The sequence below is a fragment of the Callionymus lyra genome, unplaced genomic scaffold (genome assembly GCF_982586985.1).
Source record: "Callionymus lyra unplaced genomic scaffold, fCalLyr1.hap1.1 HAP1_SCAFFOLD_194, whole genome shotgun sequence".
Lineage (NCBI taxonomy): Eukaryota > Metazoa > Chordata > Actinopteri > Syngnathiformes > Callionymidae > Callionymus > Callionymus lyra.
In genome coordinates, this window is record NW_028258646.1 from 6999 (window position 1) to 12500 (window position 5502).

At 62.8% G+C, this 5502-nt stretch overlaps 1 non-coding gene across 1 annotated transcript; it reads right to left on the bottom strand.

Annotated features, from left to right (window-relative positions):
• Positions 1 to 1775: 1775 nt before the first annotated feature.
• LOC148058056 (5S ribosomal RNA) lies at positions 1776 to 1894 on the bottom strand. The gene has a single exon (XR_015710200.1). It is a non-coding gene; the product is annotated as a 5S ribosomal RNA (ribosomal RNA).
• Positions 1895 to 5502: the final 3608 nt, after the last annotated feature.

Sequence of the window (5502 nt, forward strand, 5' to 3'; positions counted from 1 at the left end):
AGTCACTTTGGTGAGTTTTCTGCCCACACTACGGGTCCCCAAATGCCGCCATCTGGTGGGGGAACATGCCGCCTGCACCGGTTCTATTTTAAGTCACTTTGGTGAGTTTTCTGCCCACACTACGGCTCCCCAAATGCCGCCATCTGGTGGGGGAACATGCCGCCTGCACCGGTTCTATTTTAAGTCACTTTGGTGAGTTTTCTGCCCACACTACGGCTCCCCAAATGCCGCCATCTGGTGGGGGAACATGCCGCCTGCACCGGTTCTATTTTAAGTCACTTTGGTGAGTTTTCTACCCACACTACGGGTCCCCAAATGCCGCCATCTGGTGGGGGAACATGCCGCCTGCACCGGTTCTATTTTAAGTCACTTTGGTGAGTTTTCTACCCACACTACGGGTCCCCAAATGCCGCCATCTGGTGGGGGAACATGCCGCCTGCACCGGTTCTATTTTAAGTCACTTTGGTGAGTTTTCTGCCCACACTACGGGTCCCCAAATGCCGCCATCTGGTGGGGGAACATGCCGCCTGCACCGGTTCTATTTTAAGTCACTTTGGTGAGTTTTCTGCCCACACTACGGGTCCCCAAATGCCGCCACCTGGTGGGGGAACTGCCGCCTAGTCCCGGTTCTATTTTAGGTCACTTTTCTCACTTTCTGACCCACAAATAATGCCCCAAATGCCGCCGCCTGGTGGGGGGAACTGCCGCCTAGTCCCGGTTCTATTTTAGGTCACTTTTCTCACTTTCTGACCCACAAATAATGCCCCAAATGCCGCCGCCTGGTGGGGGGAACTGCCGCCTAGTCCCGGTTCTATTTTAGGTCACTTTTCTCACTTTCTGACCCACAAATAATGCCCCAAATGCCGCCGCCTGGTGGGGGGAACTGCCGCCTAGTCCCGGTTCTATTTTAGGTCACTTTTCTCACTTTCTGACCCACAAATAATGCCCCAAATGCCGCCGCCTGGTGGGGGGAACTGCCGCCTAGTCCCGGTTCTATTTTAGGTCACTTTTCTCACTTTCTGACCCACAAATAATGCCCCAAATGCCGCCGCCTGGTGGGGGGAACTGCCGCCTAGTCCCGGTTCTATTTTAGGTCACTTTTCTCACTTTCTGACCCACAAATAATGCCCCAAATGCCGCCGCCTGGTGGGGGGAACTGCCGCCTAGTCCCGGTTCTATTTTAGGTCACTTTTCTCACTTTCTGACCCACAAATAATGCCCCAAATGCCGCCGCCTGGTGGGGGGAACTGCCGCCTAGTCCCGGTTCTATTTTAGGTCACTTTTCTCACTTTCTGACCCACAAATAATGCCCCAAATGCCGCCGCCTGGTGGGGGGAACTGCCGCCTAGTCCCGGTTCTATTTTAGGTCACTTTTCTCACTTTCTGACCCACAAATAATGCCCCAAATGCCGCCGCCTGGTGGGGGGAACTGCCGCCTAGTCCCGGTTCTATTTTAGGTCACTTTTCTCACTTTCTGACCCACAAATAATGCCCCAAATGCCGCCGCCTGGTGGGGGGAACTGCCGCCTAGTCCCGGTTCTATTTTAGGTCACTTTTCTCACTTTCTGACCCACAAATAATGCCCCAAATGCCGCCGCCTGGTGGGGGGAACTGCCGCCTAGTCCCGGTTCTATTTTAGGTCACTTTTCTCACTTTCTTACCCACAAATAATGCCCCAAATGCCGCCGCCTGGTGGGGGGAACTGCCGCCTAGTCCCGGTTCTATTTTAGGTCACTTTTCTCACTTTTCTACCCACAAATAATGGCAAAAAAAAATGCTTACAGCACCCAGTATTCCCAGGCGGTCTCCCATCCAAGTACTAACTGGGCCCGACCCTGCTTGGCTTCCGAGATCAGACGAGATCGGGCTCATTCAGGGTGGTGTGGCCGTAAGCGAGGGAAGCGCTTGTGAAATGCCCCAAAGTGTTGAAAATGTTCCCCAGGCCCCTGGTTCCCCATCCCCGCAGGAGGAGGCTCCCCAGGCCCCCTGGTTCCCCATCCCCGCAGGAGGAGGCTCCCCAGGCCCCCTGGTGCAGGAGGAGGCTCCCCAGGCCCCTGGTTCCCCATCCCCGCAGGAGGAGGCTCCCCAGGCCCCCTGGTTCCCCATCCCCGCAGGAGGAGGCTCCCCAGGCCCCATGGTTCCCCATCACCGCAGGAGGAGGCTCCCCAGGCCCCCTGGTTCCCCATCCCCGCAGGAGGAGGCTCCCCAGGCCCCCTGGTGCAGGAGGAGGCTCCCCAGGCCCCCTGGTTCCCCATCCCCGCAGGAGGAGGCTCCCCAGGCCCCCTGGTTCTCCATGCCCGCAGGAGGAGGCTCCCCAGGCCCCTGGTTCCCCATCCCCGCAGGAGGAGGCTCCCCAGGCCCCCTGGTTCTCCATGCCCGCAGGAGGAGGCTCCCCAGGCCCCCTGGTTCTCCATCCCCGCAGGAGGAGGCTCCCCAGGCCCCCTGGTTCTCCATCCCCGCAGGAGGAGGCTCCCCAGGCCCCCATGTTCTCCATGCCCGCAGGAGGAGGCTCCCCAGGCCCCTTGGTTCTCCATCCCCGCAGGAGTAGGCTCCCCAGGCGCCCTGGTTCTCCATCCCCGCAGGAGGAGGCTCCCCAGGCCCCCTGGTTCTCCATCCCCGCAGGAGGAGGCTCCCCAGGCCCCATGGTTCCCCATCACCGCAGGAGGAGGCTCCCCAGGCCCCCTGGTTCCCCATCCCCGCAGGAGGAGGCTCCCCAGGCCCCCTGGTTCTCCATCCCCGCAGGAGGAGGCTCCCCAGGCCCCCATGTTCTCCATGCCCGCAGGAGGAGGCTCCCCAGGCCCCTTGGTTCTCCATCCCCGCAGGAGGAGGCTCCCCAGGCCCCTGGTTCTCCATCCCCGCAGGAGGAGGCTCCCCAGGCGCCCTGGTTCTCCATCCCCGCAGGAGGAGGCTCCCCAGGCCCCCTGGTTCTCCATGCCCGCAGGAGGAGGCTCCCCAGGCCCCCTGGTTCTCCATCCCCGCAGGAGGAGGCTCCCCAGGCCCCCTGGTTCCCCATCCCCGCAGGAGGAGGCTCCCCAGGCCCCCTGGTTCTCCATGCCCGCAGGAGGAGGCTCCCCAGGCCCCCTGGTTCTCCATCCCCGCAGGAGGAGGCTCCCCAGGCCCCCATGTTCTCCATGCCCGCAGGAGGAGGCTCCCCAGGCCCCTTGGTTCTCCATCCCCGCAGGAGGAGGCTCCCCAGGCCCCTGGTTCCCCATCCCCGCAGGAGGAGGCTCCCCAGGCCCCCTGGTTCTCCATGCCCGCAGGAGGAGGCTCCCCAGGCCCCCTGGTTCTCCATGCCCGCAGGAGGAGGCTCCCCAGGCCCCCTGGTTCTCCATCCCCGCAGGAGGAGGCTCCCCAGGCCCCTGGTTCTCCATGCCCGCAGGAGGAGGCTCCCCAGGCCCCCTGGTTCTCCATGACCGCAGGAGGAGGCTCCCCAGGCCCCCTGGTTCTCCATCCCCGCAGGAGGAGGCTCCCCAGGCCCCCTGGTTCCCCATCCCCGCAGGAGGAGGCTCCCCAGGCCCCCTGGTTCCCCATCCCCGCAGGAGGAGGCTCCCCAGGCGCCCTGGTTCTCCATCCCCGCAGGAGGAGGCTCCCCAGGCCCCCTGGTTCTCCATGCCCGCAGGAGGAGGCTCCCCAGGCCCCCTGGTTCTCCATCCCCGCAGGAGGAGGCTCCCCAGGCCCCCTGGTTCCCCATCCCCGCAGGAGGAGGCTCCCCAGGCCCCCTGGTTCTCCATGCCCGCAGGAGGAGGCTCCCCAGGCCCCCTGGTTCTCCATCCCCGCAGGAGGAGGCTCCCCAGGCCCCCATGTTCTCCATGCCCGCAGGAGGAGGCTCCCCAGGCCCCTTGGTTCTCCATCCCCGCAGGAGGAGGCTCCCCAGGCCCCTGGTTCCCCATCCCCGCAGGAGGAGGCTCCCCAGGCCCCCTGGTTCTCCATGCCCGCAGGAGGAGGCTCCCCAGGCCCCCTGGTTCTCCATGCCCGCAGGAGGAGGCTCCCCAGGCCCCCTGGTTCTCCATCCCCGCAGGAGGAGGCTCCCCAGGCCCCTGGTTCTCCATGCCCGCAGGAGGAGGCTCCCCAGGCCCCCTGGTTCTCCATGACCGCAGGAGGAGGCTCCCCAGGCCCCCTGGTTCTCCATCCCCGCAGGAGGAGGCTCCCCAGGCCCCCTGGTTCCCCATCCCCGCAGGAGGAGGCTCCCCAGGCCCCCTGGTTCCCCATCCCCGCAGGAGGAGGCTCCCCAGGCCCCCTGGTTCTCCATCCCCGCAGGAGGAGGCCCCCCAGGCCCCTGGTTCCCCATCCCCGCAGGAGGAGGCTCCCCAGGCCCCCTGGTTCTCCATGCCCGCAGGAGGAGGCTCCCCAGGCCCCTGGTTGGGAGAGGGGGAAAAAGAGCAAAGTGTTTAAAAATGCCCCAAAGTGTTGAAAATGTTCCCCAGGCCCCTGGTTCCCCATCCCCGCAGGAGGAGGCTCCCCAGGCCCCCTGGTTGGGAGAGGGGGAAAAAGAGCAAAGTGTTTAAAAATGCCCCAAAGTGTTGAAAATGTTCCCCAGGCCCCTGGTTCCCCATCCCCGCAGGAGGAGGCTCCCCAGGCCCCCTGGTTGGGAGAGGGGGAAAAAGAGCAAAGTGTTTAAAAATGCCCCAAAGTGTTGAAAATGTTCCCCAGGCCCCTGGTTCCCCATCCCCGCAGGAGGAGGCTCCCAAGGCCCCCTGGTTGGGAGAGGGGGAAAAAGAGCAAAGTGTTTAAAAATGCCCCAAAGTGTTGAAAATGTTCCCCAGGCCCCTGGTTCCCCATCCCCGCAGGAGGAGGCTCCCCAGGCCCCCTGGTTGGGAGAGGGGGAAAAAGAGCAAAGTGTTTAAAAATGCCCCAAAGTGTTGAAAATGTTCCCCAGGCCCCTGGTTCCCCATCCCCGCAGGAGGAGGCTCCCCAGGCCCCCTGGTTGGGAGAGGGGGAAAAAGAGCAAAGTGTTTAAAAATGCCCCAAAGTGTTGAAAATGTTCCCCAGGCCCCTGGTTCCCCATCCCCGCAGGAGGAGGCTCCCAAGGCCCCCTGGTTGGGAGAGGGGGAAAAAGAGCAAAGTGTTTAAAAATGCCCCAAAGTGTTGAAAATGTTCCCCAGGCCCCTGGTTCCCCATCCCCGCAGGAGGAGGCTCCCCAGGCCCCCTGGTTGGGAGAGGGGGAAAAAGAGCAAAGTGTTTAAAAATGCCCCAAAGTGTTGAAAATGTTCCCCAGGCCCCTGGTTCCCCATCCCCGCAGGAGGAGGCTCCCAAGGCCCCCTGGTTGGGAGAGGGGGAAAAAGAGCAAAGTGTTTAAAAATGCCCCAAAGTGTTGAATAATGTTCCCCGGCCTCCTGGTACCCCATCCCCGCAGGAGGAGGCTCCCCAGGCCCCCTGGTTGGGAGAGGGGGAAAAAAGAGCAAAGTGTTTAAAAATGCCCCAAAGTGTTGAAAATGTTCCCCAGGCCCCTGGTTCCCCATCCCCGCAGGAGGAGGCTCCCAAGGCCCCCTGGTTGGGAGAGGG